At 39.5% G+C, this 21,337-nt stretch overlaps 1 non-coding gene across 1 annotated transcript; it reads left to right on the top strand.

Moving 5' to 3' along the window:
* The first annotated feature begins 8,972 nt into the window (after positions 1-8,972).
* LOC130841080 (U6 spliceosomal RNA) lies at positions 8,973-9,079 on the top strand. The gene has a single exon (XR_009050123.1). It is a non-coding gene; the product is annotated as a U6 spliceosomal RNA (small nuclear RNA).
* The last annotated feature ends 12,258 nt before the right edge of the window (positions 9,080-21,337 follow it).

The raw sequence follows: 21,337 nt of genomic DNA, 5'->3' as shown, positions 1-21,337 counted from the left end.
TGGAGAAACCAAGCCTGTGAGCCACAACTATTGAGCCCATTGCCGCAACTACTGAAGCCCACGCACTTAGAGCCTGTGCTCCGCACCAAGAGAAGCCACCACAATGAGGAGCCCATGCACCACTGAAGAGTAGCCCCCGCTCGCTGCAACTAGAGAAAGCCCATGAGCAGCAATGAAGACCCAACACAACCAAAATAAATAAATAAATAAATTTATAAAAAAAATAAACAACCATTTTAACCATTTTTTTAAGTATAGTTGATTTACAGTGTTGTTAATTACTGCTGTATAGCAAAGTGATTCAGCTATACATATTATACATTATTTTCTTATATATTCTTTTCCACTATGGTTTGTCATAGGATATTGAGTGTAGTTCTCTGTGCTATACAGTAGGACCTTGTTGTTTATCCATTCTATATATGAAAGATTATATCTGCTAACCCCAACCTTCCACTCCATCCCTCCCCCAACCTCCTCCCTATTGGCAACCAACAGACCACTCTCTATGTCTGTGATTCTGTTTCTATTTCCTAGATAGGTTTGTTTGTGTCATATTTTAGATTATGCATATAAGTGATATCATATGGTATTTGTCTTTCTCTTCCTGACTTACTTCACTTAGTATGATAATCTCTAGTTGTGTCCATGTTGCTGCAGGTGGCACTACTTCATTCTTTTTTATGGCTGGGTAAGTATTCCACTGTATATAGGGACCACATCTTCTTTATGCATTTGTCTGTCGATGCACATTTAGGTTGTTTCCATGTCTTGGATATTGTGAATAGTGCTTCTGTGAACATAGGAGTGCATGTGTCTTTTTGAATTATAGTTTTTTCTGTATTTTAACCATTTTGAAGTGTACAATTCGGTGGCATTAAATACATTCACAATGTTGTGCAACCATCTCCACCATCCATCTCCAGAAATTTTTCATCATCTCAAACGGAAACTCTGTACCCATTAACGACAATTCCCCATCCCTCATTCTCCCCAGCCCCTGATCTACTTTCTGTCTCTATGAATTTGCCTATTCTAGATACCTCATATAGGTGGAATCATACGATATTTGTCATTTTGTGTCAGGCTTATTTCATTTAGCATAATATTTTGAAGGTTCATCCATGCTGTAGCATGCACCAAAATTTCATTCCTTTTTTATGACTGAATAATATTCCATTGTAGAGATATACCACATTTTAATTCTTCATTCATCAGTTGATGGATATTTGGTTTCTTTCCACTTTTTGACTGTTGTGAATAAGGCTGCTATGGACATTGGTGTCCAAGTATCTGTTTGAGTCCTTGCTTTCATTTCTTTGGGGAACATATACCTGGGAGTGAAATTGCCCTTATTTTGGCTTTTAACCAACCGAGCTTACCAGAGCAACACTCCTCAAAGATTAAGGACTGGATGTGAAGACTCTTGACTGCAAGGAAAATCAGAAAGAAAGTTAAAATACAAACAATTAAACAACATAAGACAGCCAAGCACCTTCTATACATAAATGCATCACAACCAAAATGAACCTGAGGCCACTAAATGCCATAGGCTTTGATGTCTCCCCCTTTTTTCCCCACAGGTGATCCACAGCTGTGTTTGTATCTCAGGTTAGTCTTCATCCGAGGGCCAGAAGGATTTCAAAGGATGCCTGGCACCCCTCCCTCCCCGCCCCCCATGGGAAGCACAGATGGGTCTGCAGCTTGTACCTGCTCACAGGTAAATTAGAACCTGAGCTGTGCCTCATGGGATTTTTGGCACTTGGCAAAGATGCCCTGTGTTGACACTAATGTATCATTTGCTGATGAGAACTCTGAAAAAGGCTAGTAAGCTTAGTAACTTGCTGATTGTGTTCTGACCTTCTCTGAGAGGGCTTCTGGGCAGGGGCATCCTACATAGCATTAAAACTGAGACAAGGCATCACTGAATTCGTGAAATAAGCACTTCTGGGACTTCCCTGGTGGCTCAGTGGTTAAGAATCCACTTGCCAATACAGGGGACACGGTTCAAGCCCTGGTCCGGGGAGATCCCACGTGCTGCAAAGCAGCTAAGCCCATGCGCCACAACTACTGAGCCTGTGCTCTAGAGCCCGCAAGCCACAACTACTGAAGCCCACACACCTACAGCCCATGCTCCACAACAAGAGAAGCCACGGCAATAAGAAGCCCGTACACCGCAACAAAGAGTAGCTCCCGCTCACCGCAGCTAGAGAAAGCCCTCACACTGCAACAAAGACCCAATACAGCCAATAAAGAAATAAATAAATTTATTAAAAAAAAAAAAAAGCACTCTGCCTGCTCACTTCTCTGGCATCAGTTTTTACTCTTCCTGGACAGTGGATGAGTGCCTGTTGTCAAGGCTGCTTCCTCTGCTTAAAACATCTCCAAACCCTCCTCCAGGGTCACCAGCTGCCCCACATTTACCCTGTGTGAAGTTCGCACTGTGGTTTATTGCCAGGCAGATGGCAGAAGAGGCTCACCCTTATCTCCAAGAAGATAAGGAGGGATCTGCATGCAAAAACAGCTTCCTCTGCCTTGAGGAGGTGAAGGAATGACACAATGAACTCTTGGAAACGGGAGAGCTCTTCTTTAAGGACCCTTAGTTCAATACAGAGCAGATATTTTTGTTTGCCAACCCCTCTTCTGTCAACACCACTCTACTTTCTCATGGGGGAATTAGCCCTTCCCTGGTTCTCAGCCATGCGGTACTTTTTGTTTTTTTGTTTTTCATAGCTGCGCCATGTGGCTTGTGGGAGATTCCCCTGACCAGGGATCAAACCCATGCTCTCTGCAGTGGAAGCACAGAGTCCTAACCACTGGACCGCCAGGGAATTCCCTCAGCCAGGTGGTTTAGATACAACTAACCCTGCACCCCAGTTCCAGGGATGGATCCTGATTAGCTTAAGAGAGAGTGTCCCAGCCCCTGGATGCAGTGATTGGTTTAAAACCCAAGCCAATAAGATGCAAGGAAATGTTTGCTGGTGTTTCTGGGAATGAAAAGCCCCCTTTTTCTTGGGGGGGAAGGTAGGCAAATAAGGAAGGATATAGCCTCGAGTGCCTGGCAGCCATTTTGCCACCGTGAGGGAAAGCATGCCTGAGATTAAAACTGGTGCTGAGAAACCAACTTAGAGAAGTTGCATCCCAAGCATATTATTTGAACCTATATCAAGCCCCACCTGAAGTTAACCCCATCTCTGAACTGTTCAGTTATGTGAGCCAATAAATGACCTTTATTTTTTTTTAAGGACTTTTATTGAGATATAATTGACATACAATAAACTGCATATATTTAAAGTGTACAATTTGGTTTTTTTTTCTTATTAGTAATGTAAATGACCTTTATTTTTTAAAGCCTGTTCAGGTTGGAGTTTCTATTATTTGCAACATAAAATTGTCCAGATAATTCAAGCCTCCATAATCAATGCTGCAAGAAATATAGATCTTCCAGTGAGAGAAAATTGTTAGCTGTTTCTGTGGCGTGTTACTGGATGTTCAGCAGAGGATAAGGGCAGGAGGATGGAAAGCATGTGAAGAGGAAGTTTGGTGTCTGCACCGAGGAAGTGAGAGTCCCTACTGAAGACTACTTATTCAGGAGGGGAGTTGCTATGCCCCAGGTGACGGCATGAGGGCCATTCTTGTATAAATTGAAGAAAGAAGACAAGTTTGTCTCAGTCTGATCTCCCCCTATTATTCTCATTTCCTCTATAAAATGAGGATGTTGGATTTGGTGAACTCCAGCATTCTACATGTCGTTGTTTCTGTAGAAAGAGCACAGGCTTCAGAACCTCACATACCTGAGGTTGGATCCTAACATCAGCTGAGCAACTTCAGTCAAGTTACTTAACCTCTCTGAGCCTCAGTTTCCTCAGCTACAAAATATGGATATTGAGTGTAACTTCCACAGTGATTTTTGTGAGGACCAAATGAAATACCATGTGTGAAGGTGCTAACATAGTACCTGGCATGTGGTAAATATCCTGTAAATATCAGCTCTCCCTACCCCATCCCACCACCCTTCTCTGTAAATGTAGAACAAAGGGTGGGCGACCTCTGGCCAGTGGGGCAAGTCTGGCTCCTGCTTTTGTAAATAAAGCTTTGTTGGAACACAACTGTGTTCATTCATTTACACATTATCTGTGGCTGCTTTCCAGCTCTAAGCAGACTGTTGAGTAGCCAGGACAGAGACTGTATGGCCCACAGCACCTAAAATATTTACTGTCTGGCTCTTTACAGAATAAGCTTCCTGATGTAGAACATAAGGACTGAGCTAGTTTAAGGAACCTCATTCATTTTGTCTGCAGGGAACAGAAATATTGAGAAGGTATAAAGAAACGTCTTCATGCCCCTTGAATCTTTCATGCTGACTCTGGGGGCATGTGAGGGTCGTGGCCAGTTTCAAAGGAGAGTAACCCAAGCCAGGAAGAAAATCCCAAGGAAATAGTCCAACATGGTTCAGGATTCAAACCTTCCCCAGCACTTGAGGAAAGGGGCCAAAAGGAAGGTTGTCTCTCTAGATATCACACAGACGCACACACACACGCACACACACACATGCACACAGCTACAAGGACGTGACCAGACTTTTCTTTTTTCCTCTGGTACTCACACAAGAATAGTAAATGTTGCAATAGGCCTTGGACGCTATTCTGGTGAGAAAAAACAACTTACTTTGGGTCAGCATTTTCTGCGGGTGTGGCATCTGGAAGAGATTATCTATGTCAGGGTCACGCGCATCGGTTGATCACAGGATGCTTGCGTGGCCCCAGCACTGACTGTTTGAAACTGAGCTTTATGCCCCAAACAGGTTACCTGACCCACCATCCAGAGCGATGTATGGTTTCCTCTGCACCTGTAACTGTCTGAGAAAATGGCACGCCCCACTGATCTATCTGTTGCTCTTCTGGGTGGTGCAACCTGTGTAACTCACCACGACTTTTCCTGCAGGTTGAGTGCAATTTACACCCCTCTGAGCTGCATGGCCATCTCCCTAGAAGATACCATCACTAGTAACTCAGCTTCTTCCTCAAACAGATAACGTGAGGCACATATGCCACTGAACAATGTTTTGTTTTTCTTTCCCTTTTTAAAACTGAGATATAGCTGACATACAATATTATGTTAGTTTCAGGTGGTGGTGTTTTTCTTAGCAGGACACACGTTATTGGGTGAGGCCGGGGCCTCCATTCTGTGCCCTGTTTGAGTAACAAAATACCTCAAGGCACTTTTGTTTGTTTGTTTTGGGTGTTTCTTTGTTTGTTTGTGTTTTTTGCCTTTGGTCTGTGAGAGAAGCTCACCTCTGTGTATTCCTGTGTACTCAGGGCTGGAGACCACTCTCTGATCCCATCACCCCCACCTCCTGGAGTACTTTGATTAACTTACTCTGTCTTCCTCCTTCACTCTTTCCTTTCTTCCTCTCTCTCTTAGAAACACATAAACTGTGTGCTTACCTGATGGCAAGTCTCCCCCTCCTGTGATGATCACACAGCCTGCACTGCCCTGACCTCAGCACCTCCAGGGTCTGGACAGGGCTGCTTTAACTCTTCGGCTGCCCTTCCATGCTTCCTGTGCTTAGGAGCTGGTTAGCTGCTTAGGTATTAGTCCTCTGCCAGTGACACCAGAGGGAGGCTTGCTGGTGTGGACTGGAACCACCCACCGCCAGTCCTGAGCCAGGAACTCAGAAGGGAGAAAAATGTTTCTTCTTCTTCTTCTTCTTTTTTTTTTTTAAGAACTTTTATTGAGATACAGTTAACAGACAATAAACAGCATATATTTAGAGTGTACAATTTGGTAACCCAATATCCCAATTCATTCCCCCCCAACCCTCCCCACTTTCCCCACTTGGTGTCCGTATGTTTGTTCTTTACATCTGTGTCTCTATTTCTGCCTTGCATTTCCTCTTTCATAGTTGTTAGCATTTGCCTTATGTATTGAGGTGCTCCTGTATTGGGTGCATATGTATTTATAATTGTTATCTCCTCTTCTTGGATTGATCCTTTGATCTTTATGTAATGTCCTTTCTTGTCTCTTGTAACATTTTTTATTTTAAAGTCTATTTTATCTGATATAAGTATTGCTACACCAGCTTTCTTTTGATTTCCATTTGCATGGAATATCTTTTTCAGTCCCCTCACTTTCAGTCTGTGTGTGTCCCTAAGTCTGAAGTGAGTCTCTTGTAGACAGCATATATATGGGTCTTGTTTTTGTATCCATTCAGCCAGTCTGTGTCTTCTGGTTGGTACATTTAGTCCATTTACATTCATGGTAATTATCGATATGTATGTTCCTATTATGTTTTTCTTAATTGTTTTGTTTATGTTTTTGTAGGTCATTTTCTTCTCTTATGTTTCCAGCTTAGAGAAGTTCCTTTAGCATTTGTTGTAGGGCTGGTTTGGTGGTGCTGAATTCTCTTAGCTGTTGCTTGTCTGTAAAGCTTTTTATTTCTCTGTCGAATCTGAATGAGATCCTTGCTGGGTAGAGTATTCTTGGTTGTAGGTTCTTCCCTTTCATCACTTTAAATATATCATGCCACTCCCTTCTGGCTTGCAGAGTTTCTGCTGAGAAATCAGCTGTTAACCTTATGGGAGTTCCCTTGTATGTTATTTGTCATTTTTCCCTTGTTGCTTTTAATAACTTTTCTCTGTCTTTAATTTTTGTCAACTTGACTACTATATGTCTTGGCATGTTTCTCCTTGGGTTTCTCCTGCCTGGGACTCTCTGCACTTCCTGGACTTGGGTAGCTATTTCCTTTTCCATGTTAGGGAAGTTCTCAACTATAATCTCTTCCAATATTTTCTCAAGTCCTTTCTCTCTCTCGTCTCCTTCTGGGACCCCTATAATGCGAATGTTGGTGTGTTTAACATTGTCCCAGAGGTTATCTTAGGCTGTCTTCAGTTCTTTTCATTCTTTTTTCTTTATTCTTTTCTGCATCAGTGATGCTCACCATTCTGTCTTCCAGCTCACTTATTCGCCCTTCTGCCTCAGTTAATCTGCTATTGGTTCCTTCTAGTGTATTTTTCATTTGTTATTGTGTTGCATATCTCTGTTTGTTTGCTCTTTATTCTTCTAGGTCTTTGGTAAACTTTTCGATCTTTGCATCCAGTCTTTTTTCAAAGTCCTGGATCATCTTCACCATCATTATTCTGAATTCTTTTTCTGGAAGGGTGCCTATCTCCTCTTCATTTAGTTGTTTTTCTGGGGCTTCATCCTGTCCCTTCATCTGGTACAAAGTCCTCTGCTTTTTCATTTTCTCTATCTTTCTGTGGCTGTGGTTTTCAGTTCCACAAGACGAAATACTGCTGATACTGCTTGATACTGCTGTCTGCCCTCTTGTGGAGGAAGCTGTCTAGGAGGCTCATGGGTGCTTCCTGATGGGAGGGACTGATGGTGGGTAGGGCTGGGTGGGTGGAGCTCAGTAAGACTTTAATCTGCTTGTCTGCCAATGGGTGGGGCTGTGTTCCCACCCTGTTGGTCATTTTGCCTGAGGCCATCTAGCACTGGAGCTCACAGGCTCTTTGGTGGGGCTAATGGTGGACTCTGGGAGGGCTCATGCCAATGAGCACTTCCCAGAACCCCTGCCACCAGTGCTCCCTTCTTCTCAGTGAGCCACAGCCACCCCCCAACTCCACAGGCAACTCCCCAACACCAGCAGGTAGGTCTGGTCCAGTCTCCTATGGGGTCACTGCTCCTTCCCCCTGGGTCCCAGTGAGCACACTTTTTTGTGTGCCCTCCAAGAGTGGAGTCTCTGTTTCCCCCAGTCCTGTGGAGGTCCTGCAATCAAATCCCGCTGGCTTTCAAAGTCTGATTCTCTGGGGATTCCTTCTCCCGTTGCTGGACTCCCAGGATGGGAAGCCTGATGTGGGGCTCAGAACCCTCACTTTAGTGGGTGGACTTCTGCGGTATAACTGTTCTCCAGTTTGTGAGTCACCCACCCAGCATCTATGGGATTTGATTTTAATGCGATTGCGCCCCTCCTACCGTCTCATTGCGGCTTCTCCTTTGTCTCTGGATGTGGAGTGTCTTTTTTGGTGAGTTCCAGTCTCTTTCTGTCGATGACTGTTCAGCAGTTAGTTGTAATTCCGGTGCTCTTGCAAGAGGGAGTGAGCGCAAGTCCTCCTACTCCGCCATCTTGATCCTGTCTCCGAGAAAAATGTTTCTAAACTATGAAGTCTCCTGTGCATGAAGATGGAAGGTGTTACAAACCTTGCCTTCAAAGCTGGAAGGGATTTCAAATCATTTCCCCCAACTTCCCCATTTCACAGGTGAGGAAACTGAGGGCTTGGGGGGAGCGATGTGGTTTCCCCAAGACACCCAGCTGGCTCTCAGCAGCATTGCAAATCAAGTCCCAGGTCCTCTTTTTCACATCAAATGGTAAATCACATTATTGCTGTTGTGCAGCTGCCGCCAGCACCCATTGAGGGAGGGCATTTGCTCTGGCTTTTTGCAAACGTGGTCTTTCTCATGAAAGATAGGTGGGCACGGGGCAATGACCAACGTCTCTCCTGTTTTTGTCACAAAATGCCAAAGCCTGTAGAGTAGTGAGTCTCAGAGTATGGTGCTCACAGGTGGGTTGTACATGAGATGATTTCTGGTGGTACCCACTTTTTAAATATTAAGAGGAGTGTATTTATGTTAATGTGCACTAGGGAAGTATGTAAGTAGACACCACATCTATTCATGTTTATTATGTTTGTATATGACTGCTTCGGAGGGGGCTCAGTAACTAAAAATGTATTCAGTCAATAAGAGCATGGGTGATTTGTTAATTGGGGAAAAAAACACGAAGCAGATGACTGAAGTTCGGGAAATGCTGTGTGGAGAATACCAACAATTTGGGGGAAGATACTTAAACCAGGGACTTGCTAGTGGTGAAAAAACACCCCCCCCCAGCCTTATTAATCATCAGAGAAATGCAGAATAAAACTAGAATGAGATACAATTTTTCACCTTTCAGTTTGGTGAAGATTATAAAGTTTGTTCTCACTTCGGCAGCACATATACTAAATTTAGAATGACACAGAGAGGATTGGCAGGGTCCCTGAGGACAGATGACATGCAAAGTAATGACAAATCCCTTGAGGCTGTTGTATGAGTAATCAAATTATATTATTGAGAACAGGGGCTCTTTTTTGAGGTGGAAAAAGAAAAAGGAGAAAGTGAAATCTTGAGAGTAACTGAAAATTCTGTCATCCTGAATATTCATTGCAAAACTCACTATAAACTCATGACATAGTTTAAATATATATATTTCCCAGCTTTTTCCCCTGAAAAGACCTGTAAATAATGACCAATCCAATAGCAAGAAGCACCTCTAATACCCTGACTCAGGTCTCCAAATGCCATTTCCCACTAAAAAGAACAAGAGCTCTTTGGAGAAATAGCTGATTTTATGTCTAGGACAGGAAATATATAAGATAAGCCTGAAAGATCTTATCAAACAAGAAAGTGGGGGTTGAGGGGACATGGACGGAGAACCTGTACGTTAAAAGAGACTTATAGAATGTAATCTATGGAATGTTCTGAATCCTAATTCAAACAAACTACCAATAAAATTATGAGACAATAGGGAAATTGAAGACTGATATTTGTTGATATTAAGGAACTATTTTTTTATTTTATTGCAGTATAGTTGATTTACAACATTGTGTTAATTTCTGCTGTACAGCAGAGTGATTCAGTTATACATGCATATATATTCTTTATTCATATTCTTTTCCATTATGGTTTATCACAGGATATTGAATATATTCCCTGTGCTATACAGTAGGACTTTGTTTATCCATTCTATATACGGTAGCCTGCATCTGTCAATCCCAAACTCCCAATCCATCCCTTCCCCACCTTCTCTCCCTCTTGGCAACCACAAGTCTGTTCTCTATGTCTGTGAGTCTGTCTGTTTCATAGATAGGTTCATTTGTGTCAAATTTTAGATTCCACATAGAAGTGATATCACATGGTATTTGTCTTTCTCTTCCTGACTTACTTCGCTTGGTATGATCCTCTCTAGGTCCATCCATGTTGCTATAAATGGCATTATTTCATTCTTTTTCACGGCTGAGCAGGATTCCATTGTGTGTAGGTACCACATCTTCTTTATCCATTCATCTGTCGATGGGCATTTAGCTTGTTAAGGAACTATTGTTAATTTATTGAGTTGTCATCAGGGGATTGTGGTTATGTTTTTTAAAATTCCTGTATTAAAAAAGCATACTGAATTATCTACAGATGAAACGTTTTATGTCTGGGATTTCCTCTACTCCAGTGGAGGTAGAGAAGAAGATGTGAGTTTTGATGAAACAAGATTGGCCATGAGTTCAAGCTGGGTGACAGGCACATGAGAAATCTTTGTAATCATCCCCTTTCTTTTGTACAATATATGAAATTTTCCACAACAACATTTTTTTTCCTTTTTCTTTTCTTCTTCTTTTTTTTTTTTGGCTGTGTTGGGTCTTCGTTGCTACACATGGGCTTTCTCTAGTTGCAGCGAGTCGGGGCTTCTCATTGCGATGGCTTCTCCTGTTGCGGAGCACAGGCTCTAGGCGCACGGGCTTCAGTGTTGCGGCACACGGGCTCAGTAGTTGCGGCATGCAGGCCCAGTAGTTGTGGTGCACGGGCTTAGTTGCTCCACGGCATATGGGATCTTCCCAGACTGGGGATCGAACCCATGTTCCGTACATTGACAGGCGGATTCTTAACCACTGCGTTACCAAGGAAGTCCCACAACATTTTTTAAAAGTTGAAACATCCAGGGACTTCTGCAGGGGTTCAGTTGTTAAGACTCCCTGCTTCTACTGCAGGAGGCATGGGTTCGGTCCCTGGTCGGGGAACTAAGATCCCACATACTTCGCAATTCGGCCAAAAAAAAAAAGTTGAAACATCCAGTTTTGGTAAGGGTCTAGAGAAATGGTCTCTTTCATACACTAGTCACGTGAGTACAAACTGGTACAGGATTTTTAAGGGCAATTTAGCAGTGTCTATCCAAATGTCAAGGGTACATACACTCTGACCCAGGAATTCCACTTTTGAGAATGTAATCTAAAGAAATGCTCAACAAGGATGTTTCCTGTAACATTGTTAGTGTTTGCAAGAAAACTGCAAATAATGACAACATCTATCAGTAGTGGAGATTTCATTTTAAAAAATAGTGGGTATTTCCATATACCACTGTTAGCAATAGCAGGAGTAGGCCAACACCTGCAATTTCTGTCAATAGGAGATGTTTAAATAAATTGTGGTACATCTCTACAATGGGCTGCCATGAAACTATTAAAAATAATGAGAAAGATCCACACCAGTGGTTAAATAAAAAATATTATAAATATTTAGTCTTTGTCCCTAGTTCCTGGCTCAGAGCTCCTAAACCCTTGAAATTTACTGTCTATTGTAAGTTAATAAGGTGACTTGTGATAGGGGGCTAGATATCTTCAGGATGGGGACTTGTGGACAGAAAAACCAACCACAAAATTAGAGACTTAGAACTGTCTGTGCCTCCCCTCCTGCTCTAGGGAGGAGAGAAGGCCTGGAAGTTGAGTTCAATCACCAATGGCCAATGATTTAAACAATCATGCCTACATAATGAAACTTCTATAAAAACCTCTAAACAGCACAATTCAGAGAGCTTCTGAGCTGGTGAACACATCCATATCCTGGGAGGGTGGTGAACCCCAACCCCATGGAGATAGACACTGCTACACTAAGGACCTTCCAGACCTCTCCCTTTGTACATCTTCATCTGGCTATTCATTTGTATCCTTTATAACAAACGGTAGTAGTACCTATAATATTTTCTTGAGTTCTATGGGTCGTTCTAGCAAATTATCAAACCTGGGGGTGGGGTATGGGAACCCCCAAATTTGTAGTATGCTGGCCAGAAGTGTGGGTAGCCTGCGCACCCCATTTGTGGCTGGCATCTGAAGTAGGGGCAGTCTTATAGGACTGAGCCCTTAGCCTGTGGGATCTGACTTACTTTAGGAAGTTGGTGTCAGAATTGAATTAAATTGCTCTTGTCAGAGAATTGTACTGGTGTCAGGAAAAAAAAAAAATGACACAACGTGTATTGTCATAGAAAGATCTCCAAGACCTATTTGAGATTAATTTTTTTGATACCAATTTTTGGTTCATTGGGAAGACTGCAAATTCTCTTATTGTAAAACAAAGCATTTACGAAGCCACAGTAATAAAAACTGTGGTGCTGGCACAAAGACAGACACATAGTCCAATGGAACAGAATAGAGAGCCCAGAAATAAACCTTCACATTACAGTCAAATGATCTTTGACAAGGGTTCCAAGACCACACAATGGGGGAAAGAACAATCTCTTCAACAAATAGTGCTGGGAACATTGGATATCCATATGCAAAAAAAATGAAGTTGGACTCATACCTTATACCATATGCAAAAATTAACTAAGAAAAAACACACAAAAAAAACCCCAAGCAAAAACCAGACCTAAATGTAAGACATAAAACTACAAAACTCCTAGAAGAAAACATGAAATGTCATGAAATCTTCATGACGTTGGACCTGGCAATGATTTCTTGGGTATGGCACCAAAAACATAGGCAGCAAAAGGAAAAATAGATGGGACTACATCAAATTTAAAACTTTTGTGCATCAAAAGAAATAGTCAACAGAGTAAAAAGTAACATGGAATGGGAGAAAATAATTGCAAATCATATATCTGATAAAGACCTAATATCCAGAATATATGAAGAACTCCTACAACTCAACAATAACAACAAAAATAGCCCAATGAAAAAGTGGATGAAGGACCTGAAGATAAACCATTTGTTTATAAACAAATGGCCAACGAGCATATGAAAAGATTCTCAACATCACTAATCATTAGAGAAATGCAAATCAAAATGTCATTGAAATATTATCTTACACCCATTAGGGTGACCACTATAAAAACAAAACAAAACAAAACAAAAACAAATAACAATTGCTGGTGAAGATGCTGGTGAAATTGAAATATTTCTGCACTGCTGGTGGGAATGTAAAATGGTGCAGCCACTATGTAAAGCAGTATAGATGTTCCTCACAAAACTAAAAATAGAGGTATTATATGATCCAGCAATTCCACTCCTAAGTATATATTGAAAAGAATTGAAAGCATGGTCTCAAAGAGATATTTGCACACCCACGTTCACTGAAGCATTGTTTATAATAACCAAGAGGAAAAAGCAGCCCAAATGTCCATTGACAGATGAATGAGTAAAGAAAATGTGGTATATACATGCAATGGAATATTATTCAGCCTTAAAAACTAGGAAATCCTGTCACAGGCTACAACATGGATAAACCTTGAAGACATTATGTTGAATGAAATAAATTGATCACAAAAGGGAAAATACTGTATGGTTCCCCTTATATGAGATATCTAGAGTAGTCAAAATTATGGGAACTGAAAATAGAATGGTGGTTGCAAGGGGCAGGGGAAGGGGAAATGAAGAATTGTTGTTCTGTGGATCTAGAGTTTCAATTTTGCAAGATAAAAAGTTCTAGAGATCTGTTATACAGCAATGTGAATATAGTTAACTTTATTGAACTATACACTTAAAAATGGTAAAGAGGGTAATTTTATATTATATGTTTTTATTAAAATTTTTAAATATAATAAAATAGTTAAGAAAAATTTAACCAAAGAAATGCAAGACTTGTACATTAAAAACTATAAAACATCATTGAAAGAAATTAAGACCTAAACAAACGGAAAGATATCCCATGGTCATGGATTGGAAGACTTAATATTGATAGGATGGTAATACTCCCCCAATTGATCTACAGATTCAGTGCAATCCCTGTCAAAAATCTCCTCTGGTTTTCTTTTGCAGAAATTGACAAGCTGATCCTAAAATTCATATGAATATGCAAAAGGCCCAGAATAGACAAAACAATCTCGAAAAAGAAGAAAAAAGTTGGAGGACTCACACTTTTTGATTACAAAACTTACTACAAAGTTACAGTAATCAAAACAGTGTGGTAATACCATAAAGATAAATAGTATAGATAAATAGAATAGAATTGTGAGTCCAGAAATAAACCCATACATTTATGGTCAGTTGATTTTCTATTTCTCTTGAAGTATAGTTGACTTAAAATATTGTATTAGTTTAAGGTGTACAACATAGTGATTTGATATTTTTATAGATTATACTCCATATTAAGTTATTATAAAATATTGGTTATATTCCCTGTGCTGTACATTGCATCCTTGTAACTTTTTAATTTTATACCTACTAGTTTGTACCTCTTTATCCCCTTCACCTATTTTGCCCCTTCTTCCACCCCCTCTCCTTACTGGCAACCACTAGTTTGTTTTCTGTATCTTTGAGTCTGTTTATGTTTTGTTATATTCTCTTATTTGTTTTATATTTTAGATTCCACATATAAGTGAAATCATACAGTAATTGTCTCTTTCTGTCTGACTTATTTCACTAAGCATAACACTCTCCACACCCATCCATGTTGTCGCAAGTGAAAATTTTTCATTTTTTTATGGCTGAGTAATATCCCATTGTGTGTGTGTAATACACACACACATATCACATCTTCCTTACCCATCCACCAGTCTGTTGGTGGACATGTAGATTGCTTCCATATCTTGGCTATTGCAAATAATGATGCTATGAATATTGGGGTGCATGTATCTTTTTGAATTAGATTTTTCATTTTCTTTAGCTATATACCCAGGTGAATTGCAGGATCATATGATGGTTCTATTTTGATGTTCAATTTTTGAAGATTTTCAGCAAGGTTGACAGTATCATTCAATGGGGAAAGAATATTCTCTTCAACAAATGGTGTTGGAAGAGCTAGACATCCACTTACAAAAAAGGTGAAGTTGGGGAGCTTCCGGGTTGGTGAACACATGGAAATTTGGGGACAGTGAGGCGCTCAGAGAGGGCATAGAAGCTCCTTGCCTTTTTTCTATACCTTGTGTGATGAGAAAACAGCTATTCTGAGTTGCTGCCTAAGCATTTTACAGTATGACAACCTTGCACACACCCAGAGTCTGAATATTTAGATAAAGACCCGAGCTTAGGATTCCCACCCCAAGTTCCCACTTTGCTTTTCCAGGGGCACCTTAAAAAAAATCATGTAGAGTTGAGCCTGTGAGAAGTTAGCGACCTCTGCCCTAACCACCTGTAAGTAATAGGTGCCTGATACCCTGCTCTCTGTCTCCTGCTCGCTCCTGACCTGGGAAGAAGGATTGCCTTCCCCTAGCTCATTGTGCCCCACCCACCTTCTTCTGGGATCTGTAATAAACCTTGTGACTACTTTCTTTGTGTGGATGTATTGAAAGTGCACTTTCAATCAAAATGACCCCGTGGGTTTCATTTCCCCAAAGTGGAATGTTGAGGGAGCTACCTGCCGACCCCACATGGGTGGCTTGTGCCCCCTCATTCAGCAGGTTATAATCTGCATATTCTTAATTCAATATACCAGCTCCAGTTTCTCAACACACTTACCCTCTGCATCTCTTCTGTCTGGCTGTTCTAGTTATAAAGCTGGGGGAAGAGAACATAATGCAACTAGCTGGGCAGAAATTTCCTTCAAGTGAATGCCATATAACTGATCTATGGAGTAAAACAGAATCAAATATTTTTTTAATTTTTAAAAATTATTTATTTATTTATTTATTTATTTATTTATTTATTTATTTATGGCTACGTTGGGTCATTGTTGCTGCGCATGGGCTTCCTCTAGTTGCAGAGGCTTCTCAGTGCAGTGGCTTCTCTTGTTGCAGAGCACAGGCTCTAGGTGCGTGGGCTTCAGTAGTTGCAGCACTCGGGCTCAGCAGTTGCGGCTAGCAGGCTCTAGAGTGCAGGCTCAGTAGTTGTGCACACAGGCTTAGTTGCTCCATGTCATGTTGGATCTTCCCAGTCTAGGGATCAAACCCGTGTCCCCTGCATTGGCAGGCAGATTCTTAACCACTGCGCCACCAGGGAAGTTCCTCAAATATTTTTTTGTTAGTGTATAGAGACACAACTGACCCCAGTTAGCCAAAGCAATCTTGAGAAAGAGGAACAAAACTGGAGGCATTACACTTCCTGATTTCAAACTATATTAAAAAGCTATAGTAATCAAAACACTATGGTGCAGGCATAAAAAGAGACACATGGACTAATGAAACAGAATTGAGAGCCCAGAAACAAAACCCTTGTATATACAGTCAACTAATATGTGAAAAGGGAACCAAGAGTGCTCAATGGGGAAAGGACAATCTCTTCAATAATGGTGTTGGGAAAACTGGGTCCTCACATGCAGAAGACTGAAATTGGATCCTATCTTACACCACTCACAAAAATTAAATGGATGAAATGGATTTAAAACTTATGAATGCATATATACGGAATATTGAAAAGTGGTACAGATCAACCTGTTTGCAAGGCAGAAATAGAGACACAGATGTAGAGAACAAACATATGGACACCAAGGGGGGAAAGCGGGGCAGGGTTGGGGTGGGATGAATTGGGAGATTGGAATCGCCGTATATACATTACTAAGAAGAAAAAAATATCAAATTATACACTTTGAATATATGCAGTTTATTGTATGTCAATTATATCTCAATAAAAGTTCTTAAAAAATAAAAATAAAACTTAAAAATAAGACCTGAAACTATAAAACTATGTTTCCTGGTTTTTTCCTATGAAAAAACATAGGGATAAAGCTCCTATACATTGGTCTTGGCAACAAATTTTTGGATGTGACACCAAAAGCACAAGCATCAAAACCAAATATAAATAAGTAGGACTACATTAACCTAAAAATCTGCTGCACAGGAAAAAAGAATCAACAAAATGAACTCAGAGAAAATATTTGCAAGCCACATATCTGATAAGGGGTTAATATCCAAAAAAGATAAGGCATGCCTACAAATCAATAGAAAAACAAACAAACAAACAAATAACCCAATTAAAGAATGGGCAAAGGACCTGAACAGACATTTTTCCAAAGAAGATATTCAAACAGCCAATAGGTACATGAAAAGGTGCTCAACATCACTAAGCATAAGAGAAATGCAAATCAAAACCACAATGAGATATTATCTCATACCTCTTAGGCTGCCTATTATGAAAAAGACAAAAAATAAGTGTTGTAAGATGTGGAGAGAAGGGCACTATTTAGGAATGTAAATTTGTACAACCACTATTGAAAACAGTATGGATGCTCCTCAAAAAATTAAAAATAGAACTACCATATGATCCAGCAGTCCCGCTTTGGGTATATAACCAAAGGAAATGAAATCACTATATTGAAGAGCTATCTGCACTCCCATTTTCATTGCTGCATTATTCACAGTAGCCAAGATATGGAAACAACGTAATGTCCATCTACAGATGAAAGGATAAAGAAGATGTGTATACAATGGAATCCTATATACAACAGAATATTATTAGCCATGGGGAAAAGGAAATCCTGCCATGGATAGACCTTCAGGGTATTATGCTAAATGACATAAGTCAGCCAGATAAAGACAAATACTATATGATTTCACTTATATGTGGGTTTTAAAAAAGCTGAGCTCATAGAAACAGAGTAGAATGGTGGTTGCCAGCGGCTGGGGAACCCCTGAGAGAAATGGGGAGATGTTGCTCAAAGGGTATTAAATTTCCAATTATAAGATGAATAAGTTCTGAGGATCTAATGTACAGCATGGTGACTATAGTTAACAATACTGTATTATATATTTGAAAGTTGCTAAGAGAGTAGTAGATCTTAAGTGTTCTCACTATGGGAAAAAATGGTAATTATGTGAGGTGATGGAGGTGTTAACTAACCCTATTGTGGTGATCATTTCACAATATGTATGTGTATCAAATCATCATGTTGAATACCTTAAAGTCAAGTGTCAATTATATCTCAATAAAGCTGGGGAGAAAAAAAGAATAAAGTTGGACCCCTATCTCAAACCATGTATTGAAATGGATCAAAGACCTAAATATAAGAGCTAAAACCATCAAATTCTTAGAAGAAAACATCAGGGTGAATCTTCATGATTTGGGGTTAGGCAATGGTTTCTTAAATATGATATCAAAAGCATAAGCAACTGATGAAAAAATAAACTGGACTCCATCAAAATTTTAAATTTCTGTGCATCAAAGAACACTATCAAGAAATGAAAAGACAATGTGCAGGATGTGATTAAATATTTGCAAGTCAGATATCTGACAAAGGTCTAGTATCCAGAGTTTGTTTGTTTATTTATTTATTTATGTGTTGGCTGTGTTGGGTCTTTGTTGCTGTGCGTGGGGTTTCTTTTAGTTGCAGTGAGTGGGGGCTACTCCTCATTGTGATGCGCCAGTTCCTCACTGCCTTGGCTTCTCTTGTTGCAGAGCATGGGCTCTAGGCGTGTGGCTTCAGTAGTTGCGGCACATGGGCTCAACAGTTGTGGCTCACCGGCTCTAGAGCACAGGCTCAATAGTTGTGGCGCATGGGCTTAGTTGCTCCACGGCATATGGGATCTTCCTGGAGCAGGGATGGAACCCACGTCCCCTGCATTGGCAGGCGGATTCTTAACCACTGCACCACCTAGGAAGTCCCCAGAGTATATTTGAAAAAAAAAACTCTTAGAACTCAACAGTAAAAAAGAGAACCCAACTAAAAAATGGGCAAAGGATTTGAATAGATGTTTCTCCAAAGAAGATATACAAATGACCAGTAAGCACATGAAGAGACATTCAATATCCTTAATCATTAGGGAAATGTAAATAAACCAAAGCCACAATGAAATATCATTTCATATCCACTAGGATGGCTATGATTAAAAAAAAAAGTGGAAAATAAATATCGATGAACATATAGAAAATTTTGGAACCCTCATACATTGCTGGTTGGAATGTAAAATGGGACAGCCACTTCGGGAAACTGTTTGGCAGTTCCTCAATAAGTGAAACATACAGTTACTGTATGAGTCACTCCGAGGTATAGACCAGAGAGAATTGAAAACATATGTCTACACTAAAACTGGTACATGAATATTCATAACAGCATTATTTATAATGTCCCCAGAGTGGAAACTAACCAATGGCCATCAACCAATGAGTAGATAAAGAAAATGTAGTATATTTATACAATGGAATACTATTCAGTTACACAAAGGAATGAAGTACTGATACATGCTACTACATGGATGAACCTAGAAAACATTATCCTTTCACTAATAATGTGAACTTCTTTCACATTATTAGTGAAAGAAGTCAGATACAAAGATTTCTTTTGGGGTGATGAAAGTATTCTGAAAATAAAAAATAGCGATAGTTATACAAGTGAGAAAATATACATACAAAAAATTCCACTGAATTGTACACTTTAAAATGGCAAGACTTATGGCATGTGAATTGTATCTCAATAAAACAATCAAAACAAAAATATAAAAATGCATAATGAATCTTCACTAAAGTTGCTAAAACTAATGAATAAGTTTAGTGAGATCTCAGGATACGGGATCAATGTACAAAAACCAATTGTAATTTTATATACCAGCAATGAACAATTAGAAAATGAAGTTAAAAACAACTCCATTTAAAATAACATGAAGAAAAATAAAATACTTAGAAACTGAGCAAAAGATGTGCAAATCTACACACTGAAATTTGAAATATTGCTAAGGGAAATTAAAGAAGACCTTAATGAATAGGGAGATATACTGTGTTCATAGTTTGGGAGACTTAATATGGTTAAGATGGCAGTTCTCTCCAAATTTATCTACACATTCAATGAAATCCCAATCAAAACCTGAAGAGACTTTTTTGGAAAAATGGACAAGCTGATTTTAAAATGTATATCAAAAGGCAAAGGACCTAGAAATAGCCAAAACAATTTTTTAAAAGGACTGTGGGAGGACTTACCCTATTGAATTTAAAACCTACTGTAAAACTACAGTAATTGAGACAGTAATGTATTGCCATGAAGACAGACATATACATCAATGGAATAGAATAAGGTCTAGAATTAACTTATACGGTCAATTGGTTTTTTTTACAAAACTGCCAAAGTATTGGCATATAATTTGATGGGGAAAAGAGTCTTTTTACTCAATGGTGCTACAACAACTGGATATCCACATGGAAAAAAAAAAACCTCTACCCTTATCGTATGTCATACCTTAAAATTAACTAAAAGTAGATTAGAGACGGAAACATGAGACCTAAAACTATTAAATTTCTGGAGAAAAACATAGGAGAAATCTTTGTGGATTGCTTAGGCAAGATTTCTTAAACAGGACACAAAAGTACAAACTATTAAAAAATTAATAACTGTACTTCATCAAAATAAAAATGTTCACTGTTCAAAGGTTACAGATAAGGAAATGAAAAGGGAAGCCACAGACTAGGAGAAAATTATTTGCAAAACATCTATCTAACAAAAGCCTTGAATGAAGAATATAAGAACTATTACAACTCAATTATAAGACAAACATCCACTAAAAAAATTAACAAAAGATTTGTACAGATTCTTCACAACGAAGATATACAAATGGCCATAAAGCACATGAAAAGATGCTATACATCACCAATCATCAGGGAAACGCAAATTAAACCCATGCTGAGGGGACTTCCCTGGCGGTCCGGTGATTAAGACTTTGCCTCCAAATGCAGGGCGTGCAGGTTTGATTCCTGGTCACGGAGCTAAGATCCCACATGCCTTGTGGCCAAAAAACGAAAAACATAAAACAGAAACAATATTATAACAAATTCAATAAAGACTTTAAAAATGGTCCACATCAAAAAAAAAAAAAAAGTAAATAAATAAACAGACCATGCTGAGATACTATTACACACCCTCTAAATGGCTAAAATGAAAAGACTGACAACACTAAATGTTGGCAAGAATGTAGAGCAATGCAACTCTCATACATTGCTGATGGTACTGGAAAACGGTACTGCCACTTTGGAAAACATTATACAGCAGTATCTTATAAAGTGAAACACATAGTTGTCATCAACCCAACAATTCCATTCCTATGTATTGTTTTTTAGCAGAAATGAAAACTATGTCCACAAAAAGACAACCAAATGTCTGTCAACTGGAGAATGGATAAACAAATAGGGGCATATTCATAGTATGGACTACTACTCAACAATAAAAAGGGAGGAATTATGTAATTTATACCAACTCTCTCAATGTCATCAAACCATACTTTATTTGCAGGGTGGTGATAATAATTCTGTCTCAGCACTGTGATGAGGGTTGAATATGATGAAGTATATTAAAATGCCTATTCTTGACCCTGGAGGGAGGAGGAGGGAGGAAGGAAATATAAATAGATATAACGTAGATGAAATTCAAAAACAGGATGCTGAATTCCAGCACTCAAACACCAAAGATA

The sequence above is a fragment of the Hippopotamus amphibius genome, chromosome 17 (assembly GCF_030028045.1).
Source record: "Hippopotamus amphibius kiboko isolate mHipAmp2 chromosome 17, mHipAmp2.hap2, whole genome shotgun sequence".
NCBI classification, from domain to species: domain Eukaryota; kingdom Metazoa; phylum Chordata; class Mammalia; order Artiodactyla; family Hippopotamidae; genus Hippopotamus; species Hippopotamus amphibius.
Note: the sequence above shows the minus strand (reverse complement) of the source record. Positions and strands in the feature narration are given on the sequence as shown.